Here is a 19208-nt window from a genome sequence, read left to right on the forward strand (position 1 = left end):
CGCGTGATTAAAGGCGCCATGTCACGGATTGCGTTGCCCCTCCCGCCGGAGGTTCGAGTCCTCCGTCGGGCGTGGGTGTGTGTGTTGTTCTTAGCATAAGTTGGTGTAATTTAGTTTAAGTAGTGTGTAAGTCTGGTGACCGATGGCCTCAGCAGTTTGGTCCCTTAGGAATTCACACACATGTCTGTGCTCGCTCACTGATAGTACATGCACAGTGCATGTGTCTGACTAGCAGTCGTTCGTCGCCAAATGACGCTGCTGTCGCCAGGACGGGTTTATAGCGATAGTAGGTCGGCTGTCATGATGTTCTGGCTGATCAGTGTATACTTCAAGGCTAGTAAAATGGAGCTCGTTATAAGATATTGCCGTTTTTGCTATTCTGTCTATAAGCTTAGTCTGAATTGGTTTTTCTGGCCTGATCAGATGTCTCTTATACAGAGCGAAATTATCAGTTCCGTCTCAAGTTTTTTTTAACAAAGAGAGATTACGATTTCCGTAATGATGTTACCATCCTATAAGTATCCGCCAGGATAGCTGAGAGCGCTAACGCGCTGCTTCCTGGACTCGGGTAGGCGCGCCGGCCCCGGATCGAATCCGCCCGGCGGATTAACAACGACGGCCTGTGTGCCGGTTTTTAGGCGGTTTTCCACATCCTCCTTGGTGAATACCGGGCTGGTCCCCACGTAGCGCCTCAGTTACACGACTCGCAGACATTTGAAACACATTCACACCATTTCACGATTTTCACTAGCCGCAGACAGTTGGGGTACACTAATTCCGTCCTGGGGTGGTATGGGGTGGCGGCAGGAAGGGCATCCGGCCACCCCTCACAATTCACCATGCCAAATCCATGCTTAACCCTGCCGACCCTGCGCAAAATGCGGGATAAAGGCAGTAGCGAAAGAAAGAAAGAAAGTTACGATATTATAAGTAAACATGTTTAAAACACGCACGTTGTGTATGTCAGGTAGTAATTTAGCAATCTGTCTTTCTGTAACTATTCGACTAAGAGTGAAGCCTGTTTGTCGTTGTTACCGACCTTTCAATCGTTTGTGCAATCGGGCTATTTATTCTATCTGTGTTTTGCCAACGGGTAACGCAATCCGTGTTCAATGATTTGCTTGAACCATATCACAGGTTGTCATATCATGAAATAATACCGACCGAGATGGCGTAGTGGCTAGAACACTGGACTCGCATTCGGGAGGACGACGGTTCAAACCCGTGTCCGGACATCCTGATTTAGGTTTTTCGTGATTTCTCTCAATCGCCTCAGGCAAATGCCTGGACGGTTCGTTTGAAAGGGCTCAGACGACGTCCTTTCTCATCCTTCCCTAATCCGATGGGACCGATGATCTCTCTGTTTGGTCCCCTCCCTCAAATCAACCAACCAACCATCAAATAATAGTACTATCGCAGTCGCCTTAGGCAAGACCATTAGTCCCTTGTTCCAAGATCCAAGCACAAATGCCTTCGTAACTTGCACAGTTACCAATGGATTCTCATTCTCAGAAAGGAAAAAGGGTGTTATTTATGGATTATGCCTAAGGTATAATTGCTGTTTTGATCTTACACATTTCTTTACTTTTACCATTGCGAAGATACACTCATCCGACGAATTACTTAAAAAAGAAATCTTATTCGTTCCAAGATTCTCCCTAAAATAACAAACATTCTCCATACAAATTAACAGTGTTACGGGTCAGGGACTCGAGTTATCGGATTTTCTGGGGAAAAAACATAATAATGACCATGTGGGAGCTCAAATGGCATATTGCAACTAATAGCAAGTCAGTTAATTGGGAAAACAATTTAGAAAAATCATTACTATAATTGACTGACTGTATGCTCCATAAAGTAAGGACTGACACATTTCGTCCAAGGGATGTGCGTTTTCTCACTTCTTCAAACCCTCAGTATAGCGATAAATTATACACACAAAATCAACTCTTGTGACCACGACATACTACAGAAACTGAAATGAAGGTCGTGGGAACGAAATCAGAAGTTTATGGTGCAGAGCAGCAGTTTTACCTATCATTTAATCGGCTATCTCCGATGTACACGTCTGGTCACCTCGGTGACTGCAGGAAGAGTGAGTTTGAACGCGACCGTTGGAAGAATGAGACGTTTCCCCACACTATTCCTAACTGTACCGTATACTGGCTACGAGGACGGCACGGTGAATACCAGCAAACGAAAATTTCAGCTGAAAGACTAGTTTGCTGAAGGTGGTAACTAAGGAATTGATCGTAGTACCGGTTCCCAGCTCACGACAGGTGAAACTGCTCAAATATCACGAAGTATTACGAGGTGGAGTACATAAATATATTGTGTCTCACAGATAACAGGTAGCAACCCTCGAACAAGCTGACAGAATGATATGTAGTTTGTGCTAATCTTTAATGAAGAATGGACTGGAGACAGAGCTGGTGACTGGAACATGGTGCAAAATTGATAAGATCATGGAAGCTTCAATCATATTTCATCTTTCAGAACAGTGAAAATGTCATATCACTAAGTCAAGATCTCAAAATTGCTGTATTTTCCGATTTTTTCCTTCGCGTTTAGTTTTCAGTGAGATTAGATTAGATTAGATTAGATTAATACTAGTTCCATGGATCATGAATACGATATTTCGTAATGATGTGGAACGAGTCGAATTTTCTAATACCTGTCTGACAGATAGCACAACAAGGTGTCCAAATTTTTCAGAAATAGATGAAAATTTCCTGATAGGGACCTATATTCAGTTACAATTATAAATGTGCCTTTATTTAATTTAAGCTCACAGGCACATGCTTCTATATGTTTCTCTACACAAAACTTTTTTGTTTCTATACTTTTTGCACAATGATAACTTTTGACATATATGGCAACTCCTCCTTTCTCCATATTTTCTCTCATTACATGTGCAGAGAGCTTATATCCACTTACATTTACCGTATCCATATCAGTAACAATGTGATGCTCAGACAGGCATAGTATATCTATTTCATTCTCAGCTTCTAAATCTTCTAAACAAACCAGAAGCTCATCTACTTTATTCTTTAAACTCCCAATATTTTGATGAAATATACTTACATTATTTTTAATTATACTTTTATGAGAACCTTTCCTTATTCTAACAGTTGCAGTACTCTCCTGTCTGAGTTTCTCATTGTGCTTAGGCCTAGTTCCTATACCAGTGGTCACATGGTGTTCAGAGAGGCAGATTATGTCAACTGGGTTGGGTGACTTTAATTGATCAATGCAATTACCTAGGACTGAGATACAACTTGGTGGAGATAAAATTTCTGGTGATTGGTGAAAATTTATAATTGATAGCTGTGATTCGTGACCAAATGTGCTAGAATTGTGCTGTTTAATTTCTTTCCTAAACTGAAGATTTGTTTCAATCCTGACCTCTCGTAGAACTTGACATCTTTTTGTCTTACCTATCCTAAAAAAGGTGCTGCTCCAACACCTGTAACCACTGGTATTTTACCATTCATGGCAGTGCCTCCCCCCCTTAAATTTCCTGCTATTACCCCAGCCAGTTTCCCCTTCCCTTTCCTGTTGAGATGTAGGCCGTGCCTGGTATAGTCCCACCTACTGAGATAATCAACAGGAACCACACCAATATGAGCCCCCGCACCCGACCCAAGCAGCCATTCCAACTCCAAATTAACTCTCCCAACAGAAGAGTTCAAATGAGGCCGGTCATGGCGTCTCAGGACAGATACAAATTCAACGTTGGTGTGTCTCGATGCCGACGCAATCTTTACCAGGTCACACTCTATACTGTACCCAGGATCTCTGTCGATGCTGTTCCCTGGCCCTCCCACAATAACCACGGTGTCTTCCCTGGTAAATCCTTTACAGAGTGAACCTAAATCCTCTGTCACCTGATCCAGACTAGCACTTGGTTTGAAAAAATTTGTGACCTGGTATTCTGGTCCTAATTCCTCCTGCAGAAGTTGGCCTACACCTCTGGCATGAGAACTGCCTAACAACAAAACTTTCTTCCTTTTCGATGACTTTCCTACATTCTTTTTCAATTTCCTATTGAAAGTTTGTTGTGTCCTGTCTACACCTACCTCTGCTTGAGGCTCATCAGTTTCTAACTGAAGCAACAGGTCAAACTTATTTTTGACATTCACCACAACGACAGCATCAGATCATCTACCTGAAAAATTTTGTCGCTGACTGCACCGAAAAAGACCTGTTAATTAATGCAATGAGCGGGAAAATAATTTCCTTTGGTTTATGACTTTCCCCGTTTCCAGTAGTACAAGAATTATATAAGTAACACTGTTTTTTGAAAGATATTGCAGAAAACACATTTGATTGGTACCCTATGATTCTCTCCGACATGTCCTCACGAGAGCAATTCTTAGTTTCAGTAATTTGTTCAGTTTATTCATCCATTTTCTCTTTCCCTGTAGGACACTCTAGTTCAGGAAATATTTGATAATGCTGTTAAGTCTGGATACTTAGGAAACAGGACTGCTGTTAGAAGGCAAAAATGTCCTTTTGTGGTCATTTCTATACAAAAACTTCTCTTTTGCTACTAAAATATAAAAAAGTTCGTGCCTCTGATATAGTTTGTGTAACATTTCTATTGAATGGTTGGATATGTTGGTAAGGGCGCACGACACCAAGGTCTTCAGCGCCTGCGCGAAAACAGTTTCAGACGAGTGTCGATAGGATACACTAAAAAGGGGGATAAAACAACACGTAAGACAAAAGTAACAACACTTGTAAAACTATGTGCGTACCCGCACTGAAGCACGGGACGAAGTATTGAGCCAATATTAAAACATTAATTACACAGGGAGAAAGTGGTATAAGATGCTGAAACAATAAAGCAGATGGACATGGCTGGCTGGCCGCAAGAATAAAAATGAAGGAGCCACCCACTCTACAACACACTAAAACCTCCAGCCTTTTAGACTAGGGGCCATACACATCACAAAACTTTAAAACTTTAGTCACACTCGTCTCATCATCAGCTAAAATAGGGGGCAGATCCCCAGCAATATTTGCTTTTGCCCGTGCATCGCTGTATAAAATGCACTGTGTTAAAATATGGTGGATAGAGATGTGCACACCACAAGCATCACAAAAAGTCATTGGAAAATATTTGTGTGTTAATTTAACGCATGCGGACTGTTAGGAAACTTGATTTTCTTCCTGTTAGCGTTTTTACAACATGTCGTAATTGGAACTACTTTTTCATAGTCGATGCAACTCACCAAACAACTTTCCGAATAAAGCTGGTTCAGTTTAGAGGACTCTTTTGAACGATACTAATTATGGATTATTATCCCATTTCAAATAGCAAAAATTTCTTTGTGAACCCATTTCGAAGCATTTATACAGCGATGTGAGGTTCACCATACAATTCAGTCAAAGATTTTCCATAAATGCTAGTCCGTGTGACGCTAAATTATTTGACACAATACTTTCGAGAATTCTAGCTGTTACGGGTGGTCCGAGACACTTTACCGTAATATCTGAAGAATTTTTAATATTTGTCTCAAAATACAATTTTTTAAATTTAATTCACTGCATTTATTTGTTTTTAATACACGGTAGGAAATGATTGTTTACAGTGACTGAGGTTGACTGTTAATCTTAATTACCAGTTACTGAAGAACATAGGTAATACACAAATGAAGTGCCTTGAACGTTACCTACGTCAGAAAAATACTTTAAAAAGAAGACTATGAAAGGACAGTTTATAACACACCCGTGGAAATTTGTAATTTCATGTAAATCGTAGTCTGCTGACTGAGCGACAGTCTCCAGATGCGCCATATAATCAAAATATCTGTGATTAGAAAAGCGTTATAAGTGCCTCACTAAGAGAGACCCACTTGCTACAGTTCAAACAAACCCACCATATCCTGACGTAACCACATCTACAGCCAAAGTTATCTGTCGCTGCTCTAATGTACGGTCAGAAAATCTGGCTCATCGGATGTCTCTCCCATGAGACATACTAAACTGTTTCAAGTATTCAGATAAAACACGAAATTCATTTGGTAACAAATTACTTAAGTTCGTACCTTTTCGGTATAGGTGCTAAGAATGACCCTACTGAAATGTTCTGATTACCTTCACCCAGGCTAATACAGCCGTTTACACGTATTCTCAAGCTACACTTAAATTAATCTAAATCCCACATTATAACGGTCTCCACATATCTCATGCTCATCTCTCGGGCAATCGAGATGCGAAGTGAGTATGTATATTTTGAAATTCCGAACGTGTATCATAAAACTGCGCCTCTTATCACACTATTTAACGCCTCTGCTCACAGAACGTAAAAAATAGCTGACAGCACACGCGGACAATGAAAGGAAACACAGCTGATGCTCACCTGCTACGAAAAGAGTATTGGACGGCGAAACTGAAAGAGCTTCGGTTGCGGTCAACCGTTGTCTTGCGATGAGAGGCACAGACTGTCGCTGGGCAACGGTTCAGGACTCCTCCAGGCGTTTTACCTATTGTTGAGAGCTTCGTTCACTACGCATTTTAAACAGTGGAGAGGGTGCTACTAAGAGAAGATCATTTTCGCTGAGAAGCTGCGCACCTTGTTTAGGCGTCGCTGTCTATAACACTAATGTACTCGTAGGTGACAACAAAAGCGTAACTCGCGTAATACAGGGTGTATCAAAAAGAATCTTCCGATTTAAAAAAATCGTAACTGTTACCTTATTTGAGCTATATACGTGAACAACGGACTATTGATAGTGCAAACACCCGAGCTTTACGTGGTTTCCGCAAGATAGCAGCAGAGAGCTGCCATTTCAGTTCTTTTGGTGTCGGGACAACAGACAGCATTTTGTGTTCTACGTTTTGCGCACTGCAGGTCAGTAACAACTGTTCAGCGTGAATTTCGTACTAGTTATGGTGTGCATCCTCCAACAGCACAGAGCATTAGACGATGGCATGAAAAATTCCGAGAAATAGGTTTTTTGTGTGAAGGCAAATCATCGGGCCGTCCCCGAGTGTCTGACACAGACGTCGAACGCATCCGCCATAATTTCACAAGTAGTCCGCAGAAATCCGTTCGCTGTGCAGCTCGACAGCTTAACATGCCCCCGATGTCCATCTGAACCACATGAAACCATGCAAAATTCAGCTACTTCAGGCTCTTCGTGCAGGTGACAAACAACAACGTGTGAAGTTCTGTAATTTCGTTATGGCAAGATGGAGGATGACAGTTTTCTTCGACACTTAGTGTTTAGTGACGAGGCAACATCCCATTTAAATGGAAAGGTGAATCGTCATAATGTGACAATATGGGGTACGGAACAACCACGAGAAGTTCTACAGAATGAGAGGAAGTCTCCAAACTTTAATGTGTTTTGTGCAGTTTCTTAGCGAAGAACACTGTTACAGGAAGCACTTATCTCTATATGCTTGAGAACTTCCTTTTCACACAGTTGGACCTGACTGTATCTGATTATTTCTTGTCAGAGTATAAAAAAGACCCTGCTTATGTGCCTCCATTACCAACAACAATGAATGAACTGCGACATCGCATGACAGCAGCTGTGGAAGCTGTAACTCAAGACATGCTCGCTGCAGTGTGGGAACAGTTCGAACACTGCATTGACAAATGCCGTGCCTCGCAAGAGGGGCATATTGAACACATTTTAAAAGGTACTTAAAAAAAACTTTTTGAATTTCCCATTCATCAAAAAACAAAATTAATTGTATATGTTTATTCGTTTCGGGATTTCAGACGTGTCAGATCTGATGATTCTTTTTGTACATCCAGTACAATTGTCCTCTCTTTATTTGTAGTCCTACTCTCAGTAATTATCATGAACTCGCTGTATGTAATCATACTGATTATGGCGTCAGTATTGAGAACGTTTACCTTCGATAGCGTAGTCGACGGTTCCTAAGTCACGCAAGGTAATCGCTTGTCCTACATATTTATTTCACTTCATCGTTTCATCCTTATTAGCAGTTCGTTTCAGTACTTGAAATACCAGTACAAATATGGTCGACAGTATAGCTCAACTAAATTTCTAACTAGACTGATTGCTGCACTGTTTATATACAACAATAGAGGACGTAACACAATACCATGCTCTCCGCGATTTCCATAAGAGGCTTTCGCACTGCCTCTCCATTTTGCCGTCTTACATAATAAGTTCCTTTCGCAACGTATTGCGAATAGCGGATCACTCGAACACTGCAACGTAAAATGTTCGTTATGGATACATGCCGAGCAAGGTGTGGATGTACTGCAGATGTCTATCCCACCTATTCTCGAACAACGTTGCTGATCTTTTTTCTACCAATATGTAGTGCCACGTAATCTTTCGTCTGATATTCAGTGTGTTCTTTTCGTTCTAATAATATCCATCACTGTAATTACCTTAGTTATACAGAGTACTCGTGCTATATTTCACAGTGAAAGGTAACAATCTAGAGCGTCCAGCAAATTCGGAGAAACCAGCACCCCATAGACTAAAGACATCCAGTTATCTGACACTGACAGTGGAGATACTGAAACAAACGACATATGCCGTAAAACCCATGCGTTGGCCTGGACATTCATGACGAAAGAGCTATGCGTCTTGTGTCCAGTTGCGAGATGGATTAATCAATGCCTCTCTCACTCGCCAATTCGCCGAAAAATGTGAAGATGCAAGACTATACACAGCGAATGTGTTTGTTACATTAATTCAAAGTTAGATAGAAGCGTCACAACAAGTTGTGAGGTATCTGATGATATTAATTAAATAAAATTCTAACACCGCATGAAACATAAGTGATGAAATAGTTATTTTAGCAACGTCTGTACCGTTCTTAGAATATACATATTATTAACTTATAGTTTGCAGACGAAAATTTTTTGAGTTACTAACTGAATGAAGACGCCTGGAAAGGAATTTACTATACGAAGTAGGGAGTAGTGTACTTTTTTGATTTATACAATATTCCCTTTGTTTAATAACACAAGTGTTAAAATTTACAGCTCCATTTTCAAGTGTATATATCTGGCAGCTAATCAAGCAGCAGTAAAGAAACGATACAGTTGTTAACTGTAGGATACTAAAGAGCCAGATCAATTTTTTAGAAACAGTATTTAAAGTGAGTTTATTAATTTGAGGATTAAGGTACCTCAGACATAATAATCTCCTCCAAGCCGACTGCCATGGATTCAGAAACATCGGTCTTGCGAAAGCCAGCTCTCGCTTCTTTTCTTTTTTCGACGTGTCATCCTGAAAGCCATGGACCAAGGAATCCAGGTGGATTCAGTGTTTTTTGACCTGCAAAATGCATTTGACTCAGCACCACACCAATACCTATTAACGAAAGTACGATCGTAAGGAATGCATAACAAAAACTGAGACTGGATTGAAAGTTTCGTAATAGGTTGCTTGTTATCTGGAATGGAGGGGCATCGGCAGATGTAGAAGTAACTTTCGGCATGGCCCAGGACAGCGTGTTTAGGCCATTGCTGTGGACGTTATACCTTAATGACCTGGCAAACAATGTTAATAGAATATCTGCAGACGTTGCAGACATCATAAAGAAGTACTATCTGAAATACACTCCCTGAATATTCAGTCACACATTGATAAGATTCCAAAGTGGTATAAATACTGTCAACTTGATTTGTACATTCAAAAACTGTGAACTTCAAAAAAAGCAAATACGTATTACCTTCTGACTACAGTGTCAATGACTCAGAATGAGGATAAGTTAACTTCAAACAAATACTTTAAAAATGCAAGGGCATTTGAAAGGGAATGATCACAAATGCTCAGTCATAGGTCAAGTACATTGCACAAAAGAATTAGAGTGTCACTTATTTGAGAACCCATCGTTTTCCCCCCACTGCAACGCAGAAGTGTGAAATTTGACTCCAAGGTACACTACATGATTAAAAGTATCCAGACACTTTGCAAGGCATTCGGATTTTATGGACCTTATATAAGCTTGATCCATAACAACAGTACGATACAGTATGACACCCTCAGAAAATAATAACTACATTATATCATTAAAAGGCAATTGCAGTTAATCTCATGTACCAAAAGCTAACAAAACAATATCCTCCAGTATGGAGAGGGTCATAATAAACAAGTTAGAGTGAAATGCATTTTGAAAACGAACCTAGCAGTTCGTTAATGGCATCGGAAAACCCCATTTAATAAGAGAATGGCGAGCTTCAGAGCAGAAAGGGATATGGCCAGAACAATACATTATTCCTTTTAATGTAAATACGGCCAGGACCAAGGGTAAGTGGCTGCACATCATTAACAGTGCCAGGCTGTGACCCAGCAACAAAAATAAAATTCGCCTCTAGCGAGACGGTGACTGGCTGAAGCCATACTGGGCAATGCAGATGCGGCACTTTGGGGAGATCCACATTATATAAAAGCATTTTGAGAACTAAAATGGCTAGATCTCTCTCTCGTCTCACGACGGACCACACAAGTGTGTGGAAATATGTGAGGGCATGGAGAGCTTCACTTTCTGCGAAGTGAGGACGATATGTTTCACGTATCATGGCAACAGATAACAAAGAGGTAGATAGTTATTCCTGCAGGAATTTTTGCGGGCAATAAATTGTGCACATCCCTCCAACCCTTAGCGAGTGTGCAATAGCCATTATTTCAACTAGGGAAAGATTAATGTTCTATGGAATGCAGGAAAGTTGAGACTGACTGAATTCAGTCAAGGTCAGAGTAGGGATCCAGAAAGGAGACAATGCCGCTGCAGATGCCACTTGGTAAAGTACCATCGTGCATTAGGCCACAGTAAATGTTGAGTCTAGAATTGCTCACTCCAGCTAGCATACACTTTGACCATTGAATATCAAAAGGTAATATACTAACCTACCCTCACATTGAGTACATGAGAATTTTTTCATTGGTACAAAAAGTAAATTTATTCTCCACCAATAATCTGGTTTGACCAGCTACAACAATGAAGATGTGAATGAGTTGACAAAGAGTTTTAATCATTCTTTCCTATGATAAAAAAAGTATTTGTAGAGACAACGATTTTATTAATCGACAATTCTGTATGTCCAAGAGTTAAATATTTTATTATTGAGTATCAAAGGTAATTGAACATGATTGTTTTGTATCACTTGACCCCTGAAAGCACAATTGATAAATTATATATAGAATAAAAAAGGGAATAGCTGTTTTCTCTTTCTAGAATAGACCCCAAACTTTCATCTTCATTAATTCATGCATTGTAGTTACGTGACAGCAGCATTTCTAATGATTTTTGTTACGATCCACACCTGATATTAGCTGCTTTACAGTGCCAAGTTCATATTTATTTAGAACACTCTGGGCCTGAGAAGACAGTTCTGATGTTTTGTCCATTTGTGTGATAAGTGCTAAAATAAGTTTTCACACGTTGGTACACTCACTGTGCAGATACAAAGGTCAGAAGATGACAACTTGGCTTACAAGTTCGTGGCATCTACCATCGGTAATGCAGGAATGCAATGTGATGTTGGCCCACCTTAGCCTTTGTGACAGCTTCCACTCTCGCAGGCATACGTTCAATCAGATGCTGGAAAGTTCCTTGAGAAGTGGCAGTCCATTCTTCACAGAGTGCTGCACTGAGGGGAGGTATTGCTGTCGGTTGGTGAGGCCTGGCATGAAGTCAGCGGTTAGAACCGCGACACAAAGCATTTAGATATTGTAACCTCCCCACAGAATAAAAATAAATATTATGGACAATGATTCTGATTTAGTGTAACCTCAAAACAAAATTCTTTCACAGTGTAACCTTCCCACAAAATTCATTTACATTTAATCTCCCCACAAAATTCGTTCTGATTTAATCTAAGCTCAAAATTCATTCACATTTAGCGTAACCTCACAACAGAAAAATTCCTAAACCTCTCAACAGTAAAAATTATAATTATGTCGTTCACATTCAGTGTAACGTCCCAATTAAAAAATAAATTCAGTAACATGGTAATAAAACAATGTAACTAACCTCTCAATTAAATTGTCGCTCACTTATGACTTTTCAATAATTCACTGTGAATTTAACCTGGTAAATTTTGGACGACAACAGTGCTGCGCCAAGGCCTTGAAAGATCATTCTGAATAAAAAAAGAAAGAATTCTTACCTCAATGAAGTCGCCGGATATATCTGCTCTTACAATAAATTTTTCCGGCACAGCTCTGTGCAATGCTGGCCGACCTATCTGTCATTTACGAAAGGGAGCAACTGCTTTTTCTATTGCAATAATCGGGATGATCATGGATGGGAGAAATTAGTAAATTCTTTAAATTGAAATGAATGGTTGTTAAAAGTTACTTTTTATGAGGAAGATTATTATTACGAGAGTTTTAAAACATTTACATGCGACTTGAGATAACATTACTACATATGCGCGAGGCTGCTTTTTACCTTATACAATAATACTCAGGCTCCGGCATCGCTGCACCGCGACCGGGCCAGCCAACACGATACACCATACCAGACCAGAGCAGACTCCAGACTAGCAACAACTTACTGCTACAGCTACACAGTTCCTACTGCAGTCAACACTGCTCTCTGGTCAGAGACCTTGCATATCGCAGGCAGCGCATGAGCAATACATCGAAATTACATCTGCTCGGACCTCTTACAATGTTCTATAGGATTCAGGTCAGCACTCTGTGCAGGCCAGTCCATTACAAGGATGTTAATGTCGTGTAACCAATCCGCCACATGCCATGCCTTATGAAAAGGTGCTCGATCATGTTGAAAGATGCAGTCGCCATCCCCAAATTGCTCTTTAACAGTGGGTAGCCAGAAGGTAATTAAAACATCAATTTAGTCGTGTGCTGTGATAGTGCCACGCAAAACAACAAGGGGTGCAAGCCCCCTCCACGAAAAACACGACCACACCATAACACCACCGCCTCCGAATTTTACTGTTGGCGCTACACACGCTGGCAGATGGTGTTCACTGGGCATTCCCCGTAGCCACCCCCTGCCATCGGATCGGCACATTGTGTAACGTGATTCGTCACTCCACACAACGGTTTTCCACTGTTCAGTCGTCCAATGTTTACGCTCCTTACACCACGAGAGGCGTCGTTTGGCATTTACTGGCGTGATATGTGGCTAATGAGCAGCTGCTCGACCATGAAATCCAAGTTTTCTCACCTCCCGCCTGACTGTCATATTAATTCAGTGGATCCCGATGCAGTTTGGAATTAATGTGATGGTCTGGATAGATGTCTGCCTATTACACATTACGACCCTCTTCAACTGTCGACGGTCTCTGTCAGTCAACAGACGAGGTCGGCCTGTAGTTTTGTGCTGTACGTGTCCCTTCACGTTTCCATTTCACTGTAACATCGGAAACAGTGGACATAGGGGTGTTTAGGAGTGTGGAAATCTCGCGTACAGAAGTATGACACAAGTGACACTCAATCACCTGACGACGTTCGAGGTCCTTCGTTTCCGCCGATCACATAACATACCTAAAAACTTTCTCTGTGATGGTGCAAAATTGTGGCGCCATGCTGCGATTCTAACAGTAAGGTGTTGACACATGTGGAAAAAAGATCGGTGCTCAGAAATTCGTATGAGGTGTAAGGCGGGTTAATGATATGACATTCCTCCACAATACTGTTTAATGCCATCGTGGACGTATCACGCAATGTGAAGGTCGTCACAACCTCTCTTGCCCATATTTCACCCTTTCTTTTGACATCTGTGCAGTGGAGGTTAGAACCGCGACACAAAGCCTTTAGATCACACGGTTTTCTTATATGAGTGGCCGAGAAAAACATATCAGACCCATCGCCGCTCAGAATCGGCACGAAAAGGCCTCAGGGTGCGGCATAAAGGGCGTCAATGAAGCCGGCCGTGGTGGCCGAGCCGTTCTATGCCCTTCAGTCCGGAACCGCGAGATTGCTACGATCGCTGGTTCGAATCCTGCCTCGGGCACGGATGTGTGTGGTGTCGTTAGGTTAGTTAGCTTTAAGTAGTTCTAAGTTCTAGGGGCTGACGACCTCATATGTTAAGTCCTATAGTGCTCAGAGCCTTTGAACCACTTGCGTCAATGAAACCATCCCTTCCTCTGCAATGTTGAGTTCGCCTGCTTAGCTGAGTCGTAACGTGTTTGTCTAACATGCTGTGGGCGTGGGTTCGAGACCCGTTCGGGTTGGAGATTTTCTCCACTCCTGGGCTAGTTGTTGTGTTGTCCTCATTATCATTTTATCATCACCGAAGCTCGAGTCGCCCAATGTGGTGGCACCTGGAATGTGGCGGCCGAGCTTCCCCTAAAGGGGACACTCCGCCAACAATGCCACACGATCGTTTCGTTTCTGAGGTGTTGATTCCCGCAAATTTCGCAATCGGAAACGACAGTCTGCGGTGCGATGTGTAACAGAACGAAGATATTGATAACCTTTCACCCTGGCGATACCCCTTCGGATGATACAATCTTTCTTTACGGAGATGTAGGAGATGGAACGCTTATTGAACGTGATCTGACTCCTTTGGAGTGCAGTGCGACCGAAATTTTTCCTTTTGTATACAGGGTTGAACCACTAGGGACCGTACAAAATCATTCGACTTAATTTGACAGTGATCCAAAGCAATAAAGGGCTGTTATGCTTTTTCGCCTTCCTGTTTCGTGCCCTCCTGTGGCGTTATCATGGGGCCTGTATTATGGACAAATGCATAAATAATACGGCAAAGGGTTCATCTAATGCCCCCCAGTTTGATATTACCCTTAGTGCCACCCACGCACACTTTTTGAGGTTTTAAAATGCACTTGTGCATAGAAAACCCTTGACAGATTCCTAGGCACCCGCGGGCAGGCAACTCACTCACAGTTGAGAGGCAATATATTGCTGCAATAACGCCTGCTTGCAGGTATGCAGAGTCTGAGCATCTGAGAAATTTGGAGTTGAGAAACTGAGCAAATATTGTTAGTTACAAAAAGACAATATAAGTTTGATGGCACTGCTTTCTTTTTTGTAGAAAAAACCATTTCATCATTAAAAATGTAGGGGAATGCTTCAGGCTTAAAAACTACATCATATAACAATTAATCGATTATTATGATACAAGTAATTAATCGTTATGGTTAACCGATCATTTAAATAATCAAAAAGTGCAAGCAGTCGACTCTTACTCACAATAACACTTCCCTAACTTGCGCAGCACTTACGTTGATGTACATGTACACAAAGGTACATGTATCACATTGAAACAACCGAAATAAAATGTTCAAACGTACCTACGTTCTGTATTTTAATTTCAAAAAACCTACTTGTTACCAACTGTTCATCTAAAATTGTGAGCCTTATGTTTATGACTATTACAGCGCCATGTATCACAAAGCGAAAGTAGTGGTCCAACTAAAACATTCATATTTCTTTACGTACTACACGAATATGTAATAAAAATGGGGGTTCCTATTTTAAAAAAACGCAGTTGATATCCGATTGACCTATGGCAGCGCCTTCTAGCGGGCCAACCACAGGGCCATCTGGTTTCCCCCTTCAAGCTAGACGAGTTTCGTTCTTTGTAGTTTTTTCGTTTGATGCCTATTTCGTGACATATTTGGCCCGGTCACTATCAATGGAACACCCTGTATAATATACAGGGTGTTACAAAAAGGTACGGCCAAACTTTCAGGAAACATTCCTCACACACAAAGAACGAAAATATTTTATGTTGACATGTGTCCGGAAACGCTTACTTCCCATGTTAGAGCTCATTTTATTATTTCTCTTCAAATCACATTAATCATGGAATGGAAACACACAGCAACAGAACGTACCAGCGTGACTTCAAACACTTTGTTACAGGAAATGTTCAAAATGTCCTCCGTTAGCGAGGATACATGCATCCGTCCTCCATCGCATGGAATCCCTGATGCGCTGATGCAGCCCTGGAGAATGGCGTATTGTATCACAGCCGCCCACAATACGAGCACGAAAAGCCTCTACATTTGATACTGGGTTGCGTAGACAAGAGCCTTCAAATGCCCCCATAAATGAAAGTCAAGAGGGTTGAGGTCAGGAGAGCGTGCAGGCCATGGAATTGGTCCGTTTCTAACAATCCATCGGTCACCGAATCTTTTGTTGAGAAGCGTACGAACACTTCGACTGAAATGTGCAGGAGCTCCATCGTGCATGAACCACATGTTGTGTCGTACTTGTAAAGGCACATGTTCTAGCAGCACAGGTAGAGTATCCCGCATGAAATCATGATAACGTGCTCCACTGAGCGTAGGTGGAAGAACATGGGGCTCAATCAAGACATCACCAACAATGCCTGCCCAAACATTCACAGAAAATCTGTGCTGATGATGTGGTTGCACAATTGCGTGCGGATTCTCGTCAGCCCACACATGTTGATTGTGAAAATTTACAATTTGATCACGTTGGAGTGAAGCCTCATCCGTAAAGAGAACATTTGCACTGAAATGAGGATTGATACACTGTTGGATGAACCATTCGCACGAGTGTACCCGTGGAGGCCAATCAGCTGCTGATAGTGCCTGCACACGCTGTACATTGTACGAAAACAACTGGTTCTCCCGTAGCACCCTCCATACAGTGACGTGGTCAACGTTACCTTGTACAGCAGCAACTTCTCTGACGCTGACATTAGGGTTATCGTCAACTGCACGAAGAATTGCCTCGTCCATTGCAGGTGTCCTCGTCGTTCTAGGTCTTCCCCAGTCGCGAGTCAGGCTGGAATGTTCCGTGCTCCCTAAGACGCCGATCAATTGCTTCGAACGACTTCCTGTCGGGACACCTTCGTCCTGGAAATCTGTCTCGATACAAACGTACTGCGCCACGGCTATTGCCCCGTGCTAATCCATACATCAAATGGGCATCTGCCAACTCTGCATTTGTAAACATTGCACTGACTGCAAAACCACGTTCGTGATGAACACTGACCTGTTGATGCTACGTACTGATGTGCTTGATGCTAGTACTGTAGAGCAATGAGTCGCATGTCAACACAAGCACCGAAGTCAACATTACCTTAATTCAATTGGTCCAACTGGCGGTGAATCGAGGAAGTACAGTACATACTGACGAAACTAAAATGAGCTCTAACATGGAAATTAAGCGTTTCCGGACACATCTCCACATAACATCTTTTCTTTATTTGTGTGTGAGGAATGTTTCCTGAAAGTTTGGCCGTACCTTTTTGTAACACCCTGTATACAAAATGTCCTTGTACCAAAACTACCTAAAGTTTTCATAAATGTGGTAACCAACGCAGTGCACAAAATGTTTAGACACCCCGTCAAATTGGGCATATGTAAGATTTCCACTTACTAGAGGCACATTGTCCAGAAAGTGCTGGAGGAGAGATAAAAAACGTTAGTACAACATGTAGACCTACTGCATAATTTTTTTTTTACTCCATATGGAACCGTTGTGTGTTATTATATGGTAGGATAGGAATACAGCAATCACTCGCAATCTCACTGGAATTTTATTATTTTTGCATGTCAAGATTTCAGCTATACAGAGTGCATATGAGTGAGTTATAATCCAACAAACTCCCAGCAGTACACGTCACCATACGACGTTGTTGGTGTAGAGGCAGGAGGAAAATCAAATGCACTGTAGACGGCTACTTACAGCTGAAACCTGTACATGCAAGAACAATAAAAAATCTATGGGATTGCGACTGAATGCTGTATTCCTTTCTTTTCTTATCACTCATATAAATTTTGTTTTGTTATTCCTGTTCAGGTGCTACTATGATCGACAAAGTGCTATAGGGTGTTAACGTGATTAAGTTCATCATTAAAATCCAGTTCTCATCCCCGAGAGACAGCGCATGCTCAAAAAGTCAGCATCATATCGCACTGGACAAACCGTTGATAGCCATGGGTTCCTTGTCTCAACCATTCAACAGAAATACTTCACAAAATGTACTCTAGTATTCGTAACCGTCGAGTATGCTGAGCTTAATCGATTTCCGTTACCATTACTGATACATCTTTGCAGGTACCCAGTGTACGTTTCATGCGGTCATTCAATTTTAATCTGTAGGGTCGTTCATTTCAAGTAGAAAAATTTGATACTCGCTGTAATGTACGTCAGCATTTTGCCGTTTTGGGTATCATACGCATTCTTGTAATGTCTCGGTAGACGACAAACAGTAATGTGCAACAGAAGTTCGGTCTAAGCTTTTCTACGCGTCTGCTCTTACAACATGGAAGAAAGTTCCTCCTCCGTAGAACTTTTTCATTCTTTAAATGCCGTTAGAGTCAATGACGGACATGCCTTAGAACTGTAACAATTCGCTACAGAGCTTCAGAGATAAGTATGAGCAATTTCACACTTCGTACCTGCTAAATGGTCCTTTCTTAGTATTGCAGACAATGAATTTCGGTTCTAAAGCCCGTGATTCGCTTTGTCGAACTCACTCTGGTAGGAACAAAAGTTCGCCCCTAATGACGTTGCCTTTGACAGTTTCTCTACAAGAAGCACGTCTCTGCCAGCTGCCCCAGATTGCCTACAGCGATTTTCACAATAGCTGCCTCAGTTTCTTCAGAAGTACACTGGCACTTCCAAATGCAGCTGTATATAGAGGCTGCCTTGTTTGATTTCTTTGTCGCCAAACTGAAGTGATGTTTCTGATACTAACCAAGGACATTTATGAAACAGATATCGTTGAGAGAGTATACCAGCGACTTCAACGATTACAATCTGTGAAATTCCGGCTAAACGAGCGTCTCCAAAAGATACATACACCTTGAAAACGAACCTGGTATTACTTTTCATTTGAATTTTTGTTATTATGATTTGCTCAAATGAAATATAAGAAGTATAATAAGACCATACGTAACTTCCAGGCCACACATTTTCAAATTAAAGTACCACTGTAAGTGACTAACAACAGACATATAACACCAACGTCATCCACACCCAGTGACAACAGCATAACCAACTTTTAACACAAGGCCCTATGTCACTGGTGGCAACACACGCAATCTATAATAATGCGGCAATGATATACACTCATACATTAACACACAGAAAGTAAACATCTAAAAAGCACAGCAAATCATCTCAGCAACACGGCAAATCGTGCACTTCGCAACGAAGACAAATGTGGATAAATTCACTGAAGCAGGATGGTACCATGCAATCCTGAGATGCAAGAAGCAATCAGACTGAAACGAAATGTAAAGAATCCAGGAGGATTCTGAGATATCTAACAATATATTAAAT

The sequence above is a fragment of the Schistocerca serialis genome, chromosome 4, assembly GCF_023864345.2.
Source record: "Schistocerca serialis cubense isolate TAMUIC-IGC-003099 chromosome 4, iqSchSeri2.2, whole genome shotgun sequence".
NCBI lineage: Eukaryota > Metazoa > Arthropoda > Insecta > Orthoptera > Acrididae > Schistocerca > Schistocerca serialis.